Source organism: Oryctolagus cuniculus, chromosome 17, assembly GCF_051225735.1.
Source record: "Oryctolagus cuniculus isolate XC-2025 breed Fujian yellow rabbit chromosome 17, ASM5122573v1, whole genome shotgun sequence".
Classification (NCBI taxonomy): domain Eukaryota; kingdom Metazoa; phylum Chordata; class Mammalia; order Lagomorpha; family Leporidae; genus Oryctolagus; species Oryctolagus cuniculus.
The window spans coordinates 73,490,299-73,506,373 of NC_142883.1; positions in this window are offsets into that span (position 1 = coordinate 73,490,299).

Consider the following 16,075-nt stretch of genomic DNA (forward strand, 5'->3'; position numbering starts at 1 on the left):
GGGGGCGCCCGCAGGTGTGCTGCCGAGGCCTGCCGCTGCCTCTAGCTAGCACCTGGGGCCAGTTGGCAGTGCCGGCTGGCCAGCCTCCTAGAGCCAGGGCTGGCTGCAGCAGGCTCCGCGGGCGGGCGGGCGGTCGGGCGGGCGGGCGGGCGAAGGGCAGACGGGTGCCGAAGGGGCCCGCCCGCACCGCTTCTAAGCGCGCCCTGGAGGCCAGGACCCCAGGGGGCAGAAGTGGGTCTGGCTTTGCATTGCCCGACCAGCGGGAGGGAGCCAGCCAGGGGCAGCCAGTTGCATCCTCCCGGGAACTGCCAGCGGAGGCTTTTGGGGAGCGCGCTGCCAACTCTTGGCTTGGCCGGGGGAGACCTGCCGTCTCTGTGGCTCCAGCCGGCCAGCAGGCTGCAGGGTCGGGCGCATCGGCCGTGGGGCTCTGGAGCTTGCTGCCCTGCCCGTGGGCGGGGCCTCCACGGGCCAGCCAGGTGGCACAGGGTTCCTGGGGCTGCGCCTCGTCCCGGCCCGGCCCAAGGGAGGTGGGGGGAACCTCGGAGGCGCCCAGGAACGCAGGAGGGCCCAGACTCCGGCCCTGCCAGCCCTCGGAGAGGGCCCACGCGTGTCCGCTCGGGCTCAGGAGGCCACGGTGGGACAGCCAGTACCCCAGCACCGAGCTCATCTCACGTGGACCACCCAGTGCGCGTCAGGAGTAGGTGTGTCCCAGCAGGAGCCCCTAGGAACAGCCCCGCCCTACCAGCTCTTAGCACAGGGAGTCCTGGTCTGCACATGCATGAGCCAGGGAGCCAGAGAGCCAGAGAGCCAGAGGAGGACGCTGCCCTGGGCTCGAACTGTCCTCAGAGAATGTTTGTATGACCCGGGGATCCAAGGGAGGTGGGGGGAACCTCGGAGGCGCCCAGGAACGCAGGAGGGCCCAGACTCCGGCCCTGCCGGCCCTCGGAGAGGGCCCACGCGTGTCCGCTCGGGCTCAGGAGGCCACGGTGGGACAGCCCGTACCCCAGCACCGAGCTCATCTCGCGTGGACCAGCCAGTGGGCGTCAGGAGTAGGTGTGTCCCAGCAGCAGCCGCCCCCCACCCCGGGAACGGCCCCTCCCTAGACAAGCCTTCCCTGTGAGGAGTCCTGGACTGCGCACGCGCGAGCCGGCGAGCCCGCCAGCCAGAGGGAGATGAGGCCTGGGGCTCCTCTTCCCTCCGAGAATGCTTGTGCGGCCTGGGGGCGCCCGCAGGTGTGCTGCCGAGGCCTGCCGCTGCCTCTAGCTAGCACCTGGGGCCAGTTGGCAGTGCCGGCTGGCCAGCCTCCTAGAGCCAGGGCTGGCTGCAGCAGGCTCCGCGGGCGGGCGGGCGGGCGGGCGGGCGGGCGAAGGGCAGACGGGAGCCGAAGGGGCCCGCCCGCACCGCTTCTAAGCGCGCCCTGGAGGCCAGGACCCCAGGGGGCAGAAGTGGGTCTGGCTTTGCATTGCCCGACCAGCGGGAGGGAGCCAGCCAGGGGCAGCCAGTTGCATCCTCCCGGGAACTGCCAGCGGAGGCTTTTGGGGAGCGCGCTGCCAACTCTTGGCTTGGCCGGGGGAGACCTGCCGTCTCTGTGGCTCCAGCCGGCCAGCAGGCTGCAGGGTCGGGCGCATCGGCCGTGGGGCTCTGGAGCTTGCTGCCCTGCCCGTGGGCGGGGCCTCCACGGGCCAGCCAGGTGGCACAGGGTTCCTGGGGCTGCGCCTCGTCCCGGCCCGGCCCAAGGGAGGTGGGGGGAACCTCGGAGGCGCCCAGGAACGCAGGAGGGCCCAGACTCCGGCCCTGCCAGCCCTCGGAGAGGGCCCACGCGTGTCCGCTCGGGCTCAGGAGGCCACGGTGGGACAGCCAGTACCCCAGCACCGAGCTCATCTCGCGTGGACCACCCAGTGCGCGTCAGGAGTAGGTGTGTCCCAGCAGGAGCCCCTAGGAACAGCCCCGCCCTACCAGCTCTTAGCACAGGGAGTCCTGGTCTGCACATGCATGAGCCAGGGAGCCAGAGAGCCAGAGAGCCAGAGGAGGACGCTGCCCTGGGCTCGAACTGTCCTCAGAGAATGTTTGTATGACCCGGGGATCCAAGGGAGGTGGGGGGAACCTCGGAGGCGCCCAGGAACGCAGGAGGGCCCAGACTCCGGCCCTGCCGGCCCTCGGAGAGGGCCCACGCGTGTCCGCTCGGGCTCAGGAGGCCACGGTGGGACAGCCCGTACCCCAGCACCGAGCTCATCTCGCGTGGACCACCCAGTGCGCGTCAGGAGTAGGTGTGTCCCAGCAGCAGCCGCCCCCCACCCCGGGAACGGCCCCTCCCTAGACAAGCCTTCCCTGTGAGGAGTCCTGGACTGCGCACGCGCGAGCCGGCGAGCCCGCCAGCCAGAGGGAGATGAGGCCTGGGGCTCCTCTTCCCTCCGAGAATGCTTGTGCGGCCTGGGGGCGCCCGCAGGTGTGCTGCCGAGGCCTGCCGCTGCCTCTAGCTAGCACCTGGGGCCAGTTGGCAGTGCCGGCTGGCCAGCCTCCTAGAGCCAGGGCTGGCTGCAGCAGGCTCCGCGGGCGGGCGGGCGGTCGGGCGGGCGGGCGGGCGAAGGGCAGACGGGTGCCGAAGGGGCCCGCCCGCACCGCTTCTAAGCGCGCCCTGGAGGCCAGGACCCCAGGGGGCAGAAGTGGGTCTGGCTTTGCATTGCCCGACCAGCGGGAGGGAGCCAGCCAGGGGCAGCCAGTTGCATCCTCCCGGGAACTGCCAGCGGAGGCTTTTGGGGAGCGCGCTGCCAACTCTTGGCTTGGCCGGGGGAGACCTGCCGTCTCTGTGGCTCCAGCCGGCCAGCAGGCTGCAGGGTCGGGCGCATCGGCCGTGGGGCTCTGGAGCTTGCTGCCCTGCCCGTGGGCGGGGCCTCCACGGGCCAGCCAGGTGGCACAGGGTTCCTGGGGCTGCGCCTCGTCCCGGCCCGGCCCAAGGGAGGTGGGGGGAACCTCGGAGGCGCCCAGGAACGCAGGAGGGCCCAGACTCCGGCCCTGCCAGCCCTCGGAGAGGGCCCACGCGTGTCCGCTCGGGCTCAGGAGGCCACGGTGGGACAGCCAGTACCCCAGCACCGAGCTCATCTCGCGTGGACCACCCAGTGCGCGTCAGGAGTAGGTGTGTCCCAGCAGGAGCCCCTAGGAACAGCCCCGCCCTACCAGCTCTTAGCACAGGGAGTCCTGGTCTGCACATGCATGAGCCAGGGAGCCAGAGAGCCAGAGAGCCAGAGGAGGACGCTGCCCTGGGCTCGAACTGTCCTCAGAGAATGTTTGTATGACCCGGGGATCCAAGGGAGGTGGGGGGAACCTCGGAGGCGCCCAGGAACGCAGGAGGGCCCAGACTCCGGCCCTGCCGGCCCTCGGAGAGGGCCCACGCGTGTCCGCTCGGGCTCAGGAGGCCACGGTGGGACAGCCCGTACCCCAGCACCGAGCTCATCTCGCGTGGACCAGCCAGTGGGCGTCAGGAGTAGGTGTGTCCCAGCAGCAGCCGCCCCCCACCCCGGGAACGGCCCCTCCCTAGACAAGCCTTCCCTGTGAGGAGTCCTGGACTGCGCACGCGCGAGCCGGCGAGCCCGCCAGCCAGAGGGAGATGAGGCCTGGGGCTCCTCTTCCCTCCGAGAATGCTTGTGCGGCCTGGGGGCGCCCGCAGGTGTGCTGCCGAGGCCTGCCGCTGCCTCTAGCTAGCACCTGGGGCCAGTTGGCAGTGCCGGCTGGCCAGCCTCCTAGAGCCAGGGCTGGCTGCAGCAGGCTCCGCGGGCGGGCGGGCGGGCGAAGGGCAGACGGGTGCCGAAGGGGCCCGCCCGCACCGCTTCTAAGCGCGCCCTGGAGGCCAGGACCCCAGGGGGCAGAAGTGGGTCTGGCTTTGCATTGCCCGACCAGCGGGAGGGAGCCAGCCAGGGGCAGCCAGTTGCATCCTCCCGGGAACTGCCAGCGGAGGCTTTTGGGGAGCGCGCTGCCAACTCTTGGCTTGGCCGGGGGAGACCTGCCGTCTCTGTGGCTCCAGCCGGCCAGCAGGCTGCAGGGTCGGGCGCATCGGCCGTGGGGCTCTGGAGCTTGCTGCCCTGCCCGTGGGCGGGGCCTCCACGGGCCAGCCAGGTGGCACAGGGTTCCTGGGGCTGCGCCTCGTCCCGGCCCGGCCCAAGGGAGGTGGGGGGAACCTCGGAGGCGCCCAGGAACGCAGGAGGGCCCAGACTCCGGCCCTGCCAGCCCTCGGAGAGGGCCCACGCGTGTCCGCTCGGGCTCAGGAGGCCACGGTGGGACAGCCAGTACCCCAGCACCGAGCTCATCTCGCGTGGACCACCCAGTGCGCGTCAGGAGTAGGTGTGTCCCAGCAGGAGCCCCTAGGAACAGCCCCGCCCTACCAGCTCTTAGCACAGGGAGTCCTGGTCTGCACATGCATGAGCCAGGGAGCCAGAGAGCCAGAGAGCCAGAGGAGGACGCTGCCCTGGGCTCGAACTGTCCTCAGAGAATGTTTGTATGACCCGGGGATCCAAGGGAGGTGGGGGGAACCTCGGAGGCGCCCAGGAACGCAGGAGGGCCCAGACTCCGGCCCTGCTGGCCCTCGGAGAGGGCCCACGCGTGTCCGCTCGGGCTCAGGAGGCCACGGTGGGACAGCCCGTACCCCAGCACCGAGCTCATCTCGCGTGGACCAGCCAGTGGGCGTCAGGAGTAGGTGTGTCCCAGCAGCAGCCGCCCCCCACCCCGGGAACGGCCCCTCCCTAGACAAGCCTTCCCTGTGAGGAGTCCTGGACTGCGCACGCGCGAGCCGGCGAGCCCGCCAGCCAGAGGGAGATGAGGCCTGGGGCTCCTCTTCCCTCCGAGAATGCTTGTGCGGCCTGGGGGCGCCCGCAGGTGTGCTGCCGAGGCCTGCCGCTGCCTCTAGCTAGCACCTGGGGCCAGTTGGCAGTGCCGGCTGGCCAGCCTCCTAGAGCCAGGGCTGGCTGCAGCAGGCTCCGCGGGCGGGCGGGCGGGCGGGCGGGCGGGCGAAGGGCAGACGGGTGCCGAAGGGGCCCGCCCGCACCGCTTCTAAGCGCGCCCTGGAGGCCAGGACCCCAGGGGGCAGAAGTGGGTCTGGCTTTGCATTGCCCGACCAGCGGGAGGGAGCCAGCCAGGGGCAGCCAGTTGCATCCTCCCGGGAACTGCCAGCGGAGGCTTTTGGGGAGCGCGCTGCCAACTCTTGGCTTGGCCGGGGGAGACCTGCCGTCTCTGTGGCTCCAGCCGGCCAGCAGGCTGCAGGGTCGGGCGCATCGGCCGTGGGGCTCTGGAGCTTGCTGCCCTGCCCGTGGGCGGGGCCTCCACGGGCCAGCCAGGTGGCACAGGGTTCCTGGGGCTGCGCCTCGTCCCGGCCCGGCCCAAGGGAGGTGGGGGGAACCTCGGAGGCGCCCAGGAACGCAGGAGGGCCCAGACTCCGGCCCTGCCAGCCCTCGGAGAGGGCCCACGCGTGTCCGCTCGGGCTCAGGAGGCCACGGTGGGACAGCCAGTACCCCAGCACCGAGCTCATCTCGCGTGGACCACCCAGTGCGCGTCAGGAGTAGGTGTGTCCCAGCAGGAGCCCCTAGGAACAGCCCCGCCCTACCAGCTCTTAGCACAGGGAGTCCTGGTCTGCACATGCATGAGCCAGGGAGCCAGAGAGCCAGAGAGCCAGAGGAGGACGCTGCCGTGGGCTCGAACTGTCCTCAGAGAATGTTTGTATGACCCGGGGATCCAAGGGAGGTGGGGGGAACCTCGGAGGCGCCCAGGAACGCAGGAGGGCCCAGACTCCGGCCCTGCCGGCCCTCGGAGAGGGCCCACGCGTGTCCGCTCGGGCTCAGGAGGCCACGGTGGGACAGCCCGTACCCCAGCACCGAGCTCATCTCGCGTGGACCAGCCAGTGGGCGTCAGGAGTAGGTGTGTCCCAGCAGCAGCCGCCCCCCACCCCGGGAACGGCCCCTCCCTAGACAAGCCTTCCCTGTGAGGAGTCCTGGACTGCGCACGCGCGAGCCGGCGAGCCCGCCAGCCAGAGGGAGATGAGGCCTGGGGCTCCTCTTCCCTCCGAGAATGCTTGTGCGGCCTGGGGGCGCCCGCAGGTGTGCTGCCGAGGCCTGCCGCTGCCTCTAGCTAGCACCTGGGGCCAGTTGGCAGTGCCGGCTGGCCAGCCTCCTAGAGCCAGGGCTGGCTGCAGCAGGCTCCGCGGGCGGGCGGGCGGTCGGGCGGGCGGGCGGGCGAAGGGCAGACGGGTGCCGAAGGGGCCCGCCCGCACTGCTTCTAAGCGCGCCCTGGAGGCCAGGACCCCAGGGGGCAGAAGTGGGTCTGGCTTTGCATTGCCCGACCAGCGGGAGGGAGCCAGCCAGGGGCAGCCAGTTGCATCCTCCCGGGAACTGCCAGCGGAGGCTTTTGGGGAGCGCGCTGCCAACTCTTGGCTTGGCCGGGGGAGACCTGCCGTCTCTGTGGCTCCAGCCGGCCAGCAGGCTGCAGGGTCGGGCGCATCGGCCGTGGGGCTCTGGAGCTTGCTGCCCTGCCCGTGGGCGGGGCCTCCACGGGCCAGCCAGGTGGCACAGGGTTCCTGGGGCTGCGCCTCGTCCCGGCCCGGCCCAAGGGAGGTGGGGGGAACCTCGGAGGCGCCCAGGAACGCAGGAGGGCCCAGACTCCGGCCCTGCCAGCCCTCGGAGAGGGCCCACGCGTGTCCGCTCGGGCTCAGGAGGCCACGGTGGGACAGCCAGTACCCCAGCACCGAGCTCATCTCACGTGGACCACCCAGTGCGCGTCAGGAGTAGGTGTGTCCCAGCAGGAGCCCCTAGGAACAGCCCCGCCCTACCAGCTCTTAGCACAGGGAGTCCTGGTCTGCACATGCATGAGCCAGGGAGCCAGAGAGCCAGAGAGCCAGAGGAGGACGCTGCCCTGGGCTCGAACTGTCCTCAGAGAATGTTTGTATGACCCGGGGATCCAAGGGAGGTGGGGGGAACCTCGGAGGCGCCCAGGAACGCAGGAGGGCCCAGACTCCGGCCCTGCCGGCCCTCGGAGAGGGCCCACGCGTGTCCGCTCGGGCTCAGGAGGCCACGGTGGGACAGCCCGTACCCCAGCACCGAGCTCATCTCGCGTGGACCAGCCAGTGGGCGTCAGGAGTAGGTGTGTCCCAGCAGCAGCCGCCCCCCACCCCGGGAACGGCCCCTCCCTAGACAAGCCTTCCCTGTGAGGAGTCCTGGACTGCGCACGCGCGAGCCGGCGAGCCCGCCAGCCAGAGGGAGATGAGGCCTGGGGCTCCTCTTCCCTCCGAGAATGCTTGTGCGGCCTGGGGGCGCCCGCAGGTGTGCTGCCGAGGCCTGCCGCTGCCTCTAGCTAGCACCTGGGGCCAGTTGGCAGTGCCGGCTGGCCAGCCTCCTAGAGCCAGGGCTGGCTGCAGCAGGCTCCGCGGGCGGGCGGTCGGGCGGGCGGGCGGGCGAAGGGCAGACGGGTGCCGAAGGGGCCCGCCCGCACCGCTTCTAAGCGCGCCCTGGAGGCCAGGACCCCAGGGGGCAGAAGTGGGTCTGGCTTTGCATTGCCCGACCAGCGGGAGGGAGCCAGCCAGGGGCAGCCAGTTGCATCCTCCCGGGAACTGCCAGCGGAGGCTTTTGGGGAGCGCGCTGCCAACTCTTGGCTTGGCCGGGGGAGACCTGCCGTCTCTGTGGCTCCAGCCGGCCAGCAGGCTGCAGGGTCGGGCGCATCGGCCGTGGGGCTCTGGAGCTTGCTGCCCTGCCCGTGGGCGGGGCCTCCACGGGCCAGCCAGGTGGCACAGGGTTCCTGGGGCTGCGCCTCGTCCCGGCCCGGCCCAAGGGAGGTGGGGGGAACCTCGGAGGCGCCCAGGAACGCAGGAGGGCCCAGACTCCGGCCCTGCCAGCCCTCGGAGAGGGCCCACGCGTGTCCGCTCGGGCTCAGGAGGCCACGGTGGGACAGCCAGTACCCCAGCACCGAGCTCATCTCGCGTGGACCACCCAGTGCGCGTCAGGAGTAGGTGTGTCCCAGCAGGAGCCCCTAGGAACAGCCCCGCCCTACCAGCTCTTAGCACAGGGAGTCCTGGTCTGCACATGCATGAGCCAGGGAGCCAGAGAGCCAGAGAGCCAGAGGAGGACGCTGCCCTGGGCTCGAACTGTCCTCAGAGAATGTTTGTATGACCCGGGGATCCAAGGGAGGTGGGGGGAACCTCGGAGGCGCCCAGGAACGCAGGAGGGCCCAGACTCCGGCCCTGCCGGCCCTCGGAGAGGGCCCACGCGTGTCCGCTCGGGCTCAGGAGGCCACGGTGGGACAGCCCGTACCCCAGCACCGAGCTCATCTCGCGTGGACCACCCAGTGCGCGTCAGGAGTAGGTGTGTCCCAGCAGCAGCCGCCCCCCACCCCGGGAACGGCCCCTCCCTAGACAAGCCTTCCCTGTGAGGAGTCCTGGACTGCGCACGCGCGAGCCGGCGAGCCCGCCAGCCAGAGGGAGATGAGGCCTGGGGCTCCTCTTCCCTCCGAGAATGCTTGTGCGGCCTGGGGGCGCCCGCAGGTGTGCTGCCGAGGCCTGCCGCTGCCTCTAGCTAGCACCTGGGGCCAGTTGGCAGTGCCGGCTGGCCAGCCTCCTAGAGCCAGGGCTGGCTGCAGCAGTCTCCGCGGGCGGGCGGTCGGGCGGGCGGGCGGGCGAAGGGCAGACGGGTGCCGAAGGGGCCCGCCCGCACCGCTTCTAAGCGCGCCCTGGAGGCCAGGACCCCAGGGGGCAGAAGTGGGTCTGGCTTTGCATTGCCCGACCAGCGGGAGGGAGCCAGCCAGGGGCAGCCAGTTGCATCCTCCCGGGAACTGCCAGCGGAGGCTTTTGGGGAGCGCGCTGCCAACTCTTGGCTTGGCCGGGGGAGACCTGCCGTCTCTGTGGCTCCAGCCGGCCAGCAGGCTGCAGGGTCGGGCGCATCGGCCGTGGGGCTCTGGAGCTTGCTGCCCTGCCCGTGGGCGGGGCCTCCACGGGCCAGCCAGGTGGCACAGGGTTCCTGGGGCTGCGCCTCGTCCCGGCCCGGCCCAAGGGAGGTGGGGGGAACCTCGGAGGCGCCCAGGAACGCAGGAGGGCCCAGACTCCGGCCCTGCCAGCCCTCGGAGAGGGCCCACGCGTGTCCGCTCGGGCTCAGGAGGCCACGGTGGGACAGCCAGTACCCCAGCACCGAGCTCATCTCGCGTGGACCACCCAGTGCGCGTCAGGAGTAGGTGTGTCCCAGCAGGAGCCCCTAGGAACAGCCCCGCCCTACCAGCTCTTAGCACAGGGAGTCCTGGTCTGCACATGCATGAGCCAGGGAGCCAGAGAGCCAGAGAGCCAGAGGAGGACGCTGCCCTGGGCTCGAACTGTCCTCAGAGAATGTTTGTATGACCCGGGGATCCAAGGGAGGTGGGGGGAACCTCGGAGGCGCCCAGGAACGCAGGAGGGCCCAGACTCCGGCCCTGCCGGCCCTCGGAGAGGGCCCACGCGTGTCCGCTCGGGCTCAGGAGGCCACGGTGGGACAGCCCGTACCCCAGCACCGAGCTCATCTCGCGTGGACCACCCAGTGCGCGTCAGGAGTAGGTGTGTCCCAGCAGCAGCCGCCCCCCACCCCGGGAACGGCCCCTCCCTAGACAAGCCTTCCCTGTGAGGAGTCCTGGACTGCGCACGCGCGAGCCGGCGAGCCCGCCAGCCAGAGGGAGATGAGGCCTGGGGCTCCTCTTCCCTCCGAGAATGCTTGTGCGGCCTGGGGGCGCCCGCAGGTGTGCTGCCGAGGCCTGCCGCTGCCTCTAGCTAGCACCTGGGGCCAGTTGGCAGTGCCGGCTGGCCAGCCTCCTAGAGCCAGGGCTGGCTGCAGCAGGCTCCGCGGGCGGGCGGTCGGGCGGGCGGGCGGGCGAAGGGCAGACGGGTGCCGAAGGGGCCCGCCCGCACCGCTTCTAAGCGCGCCCTGGAGGCCAGGACCCCAGGGGGCAGAAGTGGGTCTGGCTTTGCATTGCCCGACCAGCGGGAGGGAGCCAGCCAGGGGCAGCCAGTTGCATCCTCCCGGGAACTGCCAGCGGAGGCTTTTGGGGAGCGCGCTGCCAACTCTTGGCTTGGCCGGGGGAGACCTGCCGTCTCTGTGGCTCCAGCCGGCCAGCAGGCTGCAGGGTCGGGCGCATCGGCCGTGGGGCTCTGGAGCTTGCTGCCCTGCCCGTGGGCGGGGCCTCCACGGGCCAGCCAGGTGGCACAGGGTTCCTGGGGCTGCGCCTCGTCCCGGCCCGGCCCAAGGGAGGTGGGGGGAACCTCGGAGGCGCCCAGGAACGCAGGAGGGCCCAGACTCCGGCCCTGCCAGCCCTCGGAGAGGGCCCACGCGTGTCCGCTCGGGCTCAGGAGGCCACGGTGGGACAGCCAGTACCCCAGCACCGAGCTCATCTCGCGTGGACCACCCAGTGCGCGTCAGGAGTAGGTGTGTCCCAGCAGGAGCCCCTAGGAACAGCCCCGCCCTACCAGCTCTTAGCACAGGGAGTCCTGGTCTGCACATGCATGAGCCAGGGAGCCAGAGAGCCAGAGAGCCAGAGGAGGACGCTGCCCTGGGCTCGAACTGTCCTCAGAGAATGTTTGTATGACCCGGGGATCCAAGGGAGGTGGGGGGAACCTCGGAGGCGCCCAGGAACGCAGGAGGGCCCAGACTCCGGCCCTGCCGGCCCTCGGAGAGGGCCCACGCGTGTCCGCTCGGGCTCAGGAGGCCACGGTGGGACAGCCCGTACCCCAGCACCGAGCTCATCTCGCGTGGACCAGCCAGTGGGCGTCAGGAGTAGGTGTGTCCCAGCAGCAGCCGCCCCCCACCCCGGGAACGGCCCCTCCCTAGACAAGCCTTCCCTGTGAGGAGTCCTGGACTGCGCACGCGCGAGCCGGCGAGCCCGCCAGCCAGAGGGAGATGAGGCCTGGGGCTCCTCTTCCCTCCGAGAATGCTTGTGCGGCCTGGGGGCGCCCGCAGGTGTGCTGCCGAGGCCTGCCGCTGCCTCTAGCTAGCACCTGGGGCCAGTTGGCAGTGCCGGCTGGCCAGCCTCCTAGAGCCAGGGCTGGCTGCAGCAGGCTCCGCGGGCGGGCGGGCGGTCGGGCGGGCGGGCGGGCGAAGGGCAGACGGGTGCCGAAGGGGCCCGCCCGCACCGCTTCTAAGCGCGCCCTGGAGGCCAGGACCCCAGGGGGCAGAAGTGGGTCTGGCTTTGCATTGCCCGACCAGCGGGAGGGAGCCAGCCAGGGGCAGCCAGTTGCATCCTCCCGGGAACTGCCAGCGGAGGCTTTTGGGGAGCGCGCTGCCAACTCTTGGCTTGGCCGGGGGAGACCTGCCGTCTCTGTGGCTCCAGCCGGCCAGCAGGCTGCAGGGTCGGGCGCATCGGCCGTGGGGCTCTGGAGCTTGCTGCCCTGCCCGTGGGCGGGGCCTCCACGGGCCAGCCAGGTGGCACAGGGTTCCTGGGGCTGCGCCTCGTCCCGGCCCGGCCCAAGGGAGGTGGGGGGAACCTCGGAGGCGCCCAGGAACGCAGGAGGGCCCAGACTCCGGCCCTGCCAGCCCTCGGAGAGGGCCCACGCGTGTCCGCTCGGGCTCAGGAGGCCACGGTGGGACAGCCAGTACCCCAGCACCGAGCTCATCTCGCGTGGACCACCCAGTGCGCGTCAGGAGTAGGTGTGTCCCAGCAGGAGCCCCTAGGAACAGCCCCGCCCTACCAGCTCTTAGCACAGGGAGTCCTGGTCTGCACATGCATGAGCCAGGGAGCCAGAGAGCCAGAGAGCCAGAGGAGGACGCTGCCCTGGGCTCGAACTGTCCTCAGAGAATGTTTGTATGACCCGGGGATCCAAGGGAGGTGGGGGGAACCTCGGAGGCGCCCAGGAACGCAGGAGGGCCCAGACTCCGGCCCTGCCGGCCCTCGGAGAGGGCCCACGCGTGTCCGCTCGGGCTCAGGAGGCCACGGTGGGACAGCCCGTACCCCAGCACCGAGCTCATCTCGCGTGGACCACCCAGTGCGCGTCAGGAGTAGGTGTGTCCCAGCAGCAGCCGCCCCCCACCCCGGGAACGGCCCCTCCCTAGACAAGCCTTCCCTGTGAGGAGTCCTGGACTGCGCACGCGCGAGCCGGCGAGCCCGCCAGCCAGAGGGAGATGAGGCCTGGGGCTCCTCTTCCCTCCGAGAATGCTTGTGCGGCCTGTGGGCGCCCGCAGGTGTGCTGCCGAGGCCTGCCGCTGCCTCTAGCTAGCACCTGGGGCCAGTTGGCAGTGCCGGCTGGCCAGCCTCCTAGAGCCAGGGCTGGCTGCAGCAGGCTCCGCGGGCGGGCGGGCGGTCGGGCGGGCGGGCGGGCGAAGGGCAGACGGGTGCCGAAGGGGCCCGCCCGCACCGCTTCTAAGCGCGCCCTGGAGGCCAGGACCCCAGGGGGCAGAAGTGGGTCTGGCTTTGCATTGCCCGACCAGCGGGAGGGAGCCAGCCAGGGGCAGCCAGTTGCATCCTCCCGGGAACTGCCAGCGGAGGCTTTTGGGGAGCGCGCTGCCAACTCTTGGCTTGGCCGGGGGAGACCTGCCGTCTCTGTGGCTCCAGCCGGCCAGCAGGCTGCAGGGTCGGGCGCATCGGCCGTGGGGCTCTGGAGCTTGCTGCCCTGCCCGTGGGCGGGGCCTCCACGGGCCAGCCAGGTGGCACAGGGTTCCTGGGGCTGCGCCTCGTCCCGGCCCGGCCCAAGGGAGGTGGGGGGAACCTCGGAGGCGCCCAGGAACGCAGGAGGGCCCAGACTCCGGCCCTGCCAGCCCTCGGAGAGGGCCCACGCGTGTCCGCTCGGGCTCAGGAGGCCACGGTGGGACAGCCAGTACCCCAGCACCGAGCTCATCTCGCGTGGACCACCCAGTGCGCGTCAGGAGTAGGTGTGTCCCAGCAGGAGCCCCTAGGAACAGCCCCGCCCTACCAGCTCTTAGCACAGGGAGTCCTGGTCTGCACATGCATGAGCCAGGGAGCCAGAGAGCCAGAGAGCCAGAGGAGGACGCTGCCCTGGGCTCGAACTGTCCTCAGAGAATGTTTGTATGACCCGGGGATCCAAGGGAGGTGGGGGGAACCTCGGAGGCGCCCAGGAACGCAGGAGGGCCCAGACTCCGGCCCTGCCGGCCCTCGGAGAGGGCCCACGCGTGTCCGCTCGGGCTCAGGAGGCCACGGTGGGACAGCCCGTACCCCAGCACCGAGCTCATCTCGCGTGGACCAGCCAGTGGGCGTCAGGAGTAGGTGTGTCCCAGCAGCAGCCGCCCCCCACCCCGGGAACGGCCCCTCCCTAGACAAGCCTTCCCTGTGAGGAGTCCTGGACTGCGCACGCGCGAGCCGGCGAGCCCGCCAGCCAGAGGGAGATGAGGCCTGGGGCTCCTCTTCCCTCCGAGAATGCTTGTGCGGCCTGGGGGCGCCCGCAGGTGTGCTGCCGAGGCCTGCCGCTGCCTCTAGCTAGCACCTGGGGCCAGTTGGCAGTGCCGGCTGGCCAGCCTCCTAGAGCCAGGGCTGGCTGCAGCAGGCTCCGCGGGCGGGCGGGCGGGCGAAGGGCAGACGGGTGCCGAAGGGGCCCGCCCGCACCGCTTCTAAGCGCGCCCTGGAGGCCAGGACCCCAGGGGGCAGAAGTGGGTCTGGCTTTGCATTGCCCGACCAGCGGGAGGGAGCCAGCCAGGGGCAGCCAGTTGCATCCTCCCGGGAACTGCCAGCGGAGGCTTTTGGGGAGCGCGCTGCCAACTCTTGGCTTGGCCGGGGGAGACCTGCCGTCTCTGTGGCTCCAGCCGGCCAGCAGGCTGCAGGGTCGGGCGCATCGGCCGTGGGGCTCTGGAGCTTGCTGCCCTGCCCGTGGGCGGGGCCTCCACGGGCCAGCCAGGTGGCACAGGGTTCCTGGGGCTGCGCCTCGTCCCGGCCCGGCCCAAGGGAGGTGGGGGGAACCTCGGAGGCGCCCAGGAACGCAGGAGGGCCCAGACTCCGGCCCTGCCAGCCCTCGGAGAGGGCCCACGCGTGTCCGCTCGGGCTCAGGAGGCCACGGTGGGACAGCCAGTACCCCAGCACCGAGCTCATCTCGCGTGGACCACCCAGTGCGCGTCAGGAGTAGGTGTGTCCCAGCAGGAGCCCCTAGGAACAGCCCCGCCCTACCAGCTCTTAGCACAGGGAGTCCTGGTCTGCACATGCATGAGCCAGGGAGCCAGAGAGCCAGAGAGCCAGAGGAGGACGCTGCCCTGGGCTCGAACTGTCCTCAGAGAATGTTTGTATGACCCGGGGATCCAAGGGAGGTGGGGGGAACCTCGGAGGCGCCCAGGAACGCAGGAGGGCCCAGACTCCGGCCCTGCCGGCCCTCGGAGAGGGCCCACGCGTGTCCGCTCGGGCTCAGGAGGCCACGGTGGGACAGCCCGTACCCCAGCACCGAGCTCATCTCGCGTGGACCACCCAGTGCGCGTCAGGAGTAGGTGTGTCCCAGCAGCAGCCGCCCCCCACCCCGGGAACGGCCCCTCCCTAGACAAGCCTTCCCTGTGAGGAGTCCTGGACTGCGCACGCGCGAGCCGGCGAGCCCGCCAGCCAGAGGGAGATGAGGCCTGGGGCTCCTCTTCCCTCCGAGAATGCTTGTGCGGCCTGGGGGCGCCCACAGGTGTGCTGCCGAGGCCTGCCGCTGCCTCTAGCTAGCACCTGGGGCCAGTTGGCAGTGCCGGCTGGCCAGCCTCCTAGAGCCAGGGCTGGCTGCAGCAGGCTCCGCGGGCGGGCGGGCGGTCGGGCGGGCGGGCGGGCGAAGGGCAGACGGGTGCCGAAGGGGCCCGCCCGCACCGCTTCTAAGCGCGCCCTGGAGGCCAGGACCCCAGGGGGCAGAAGTGGGTCTGGCTTTGCATTGCCCGACCAGCGGGAGGGAGCCAGCCAGGGGCAGCCAGTTGCATCCTCCCGGGAACTGCCAGCGGAGGCTTTTGGGGAGCGCGCTGCCAACTCTTGGCTTGGCCGGGGGAGACCTGCCGTCTCTGTGGCTCCAGCCGGCCAGCAGGCTGCAGGGTCGGGCGCATCGGCCGTGGGGCTCTGGAGCTTGCTGCCCTGCCCGTGGGCGGGGCCTCCACGGGCCAGCCAGGTGGCACAGGGTTCCTGGGGCTGCGCCTCGTCCCGGCCCGGCCCAAGGGAGGTGGGGGGAACCTCGGAGGCGCCCAGGAACGCAGGAGGGCCCAGACTCCGGCCCTGCCAGCCCTCGGAGAGGGCCCACGCGTGTCCGCTCGGGCTCAGGAGGCCACGGTGGGACAGCCAGTACCCCAGCACCGAGCTCATCTCGCGTGGACCACCCAGTGCGCGTCAGGAGTAGGTGTGTCCCAGCAGGAGCCCCTAGGAACAGCCCCGCCCTACCAGCTCTTAGCACAGGGAGTCCTGGTCTGCACATGCATGAGCCAGGGAGCCAGAGAGCCAGAGAGCCAGAGGAGGACGCTGCCGTGGGCTCGAACTGTCCTCAGAGAATGTTTGTATGACCCGGGGATCCAAGGGAGGTGGGGGGAACCTCGGAGGCGCCCAGGAACGCAGGAGGGCCCAGACTCCGGCCCTGCCGGCCCTCGGAGAGGGCCCACGCGTGTCCGCTCGGGCTCAGGAGGCCACGGTGGGACAGCCCGTACCCCAGCACCGAGCTCATCTCGCGTGGACCAGCCAGTGGGCGTCAGGAGTAGGTGTGTCCCAGCAGCAGCCGCCCCCCACCCCGGGAACGGCCCCTCCCTAGACAAGCCTTCCCTGTGAGGAGTCCTGGACTGCGCACGCGCGAGCCGGCGAGCCCGCCAGCCAGAGGGAGATGAGGCCTGGGGCTCCTCTTCCCTCCGAGAATGCTTGTGCGGCCTGGGGGCGCCCGCAGGTGTGCTGCCGAGGCCTGCCGCTGCCTCTAGCTAGCACCTGGGGCCAGTTGGCAGTGCCGGCTGGCCAGCCTCCTAGAGCCAGGGCTGGCTGCAGCAGGCTCCGCGGGCGGGCGGGCGGTCGGGCGGGCGGGCGGGCGAAGGGCAGACGGGTGCCGAAGGGGCCCGCCCGCACCGCTTCTAAGCGCGCCCTGGAGGCCAGGACCCCAGGGGGCAGAAGTGGGTCTGGCTTTGCATTGCCCGACCAGCGGGAGGGAGCCAGCCAGGGGCAGCCAGTTGCA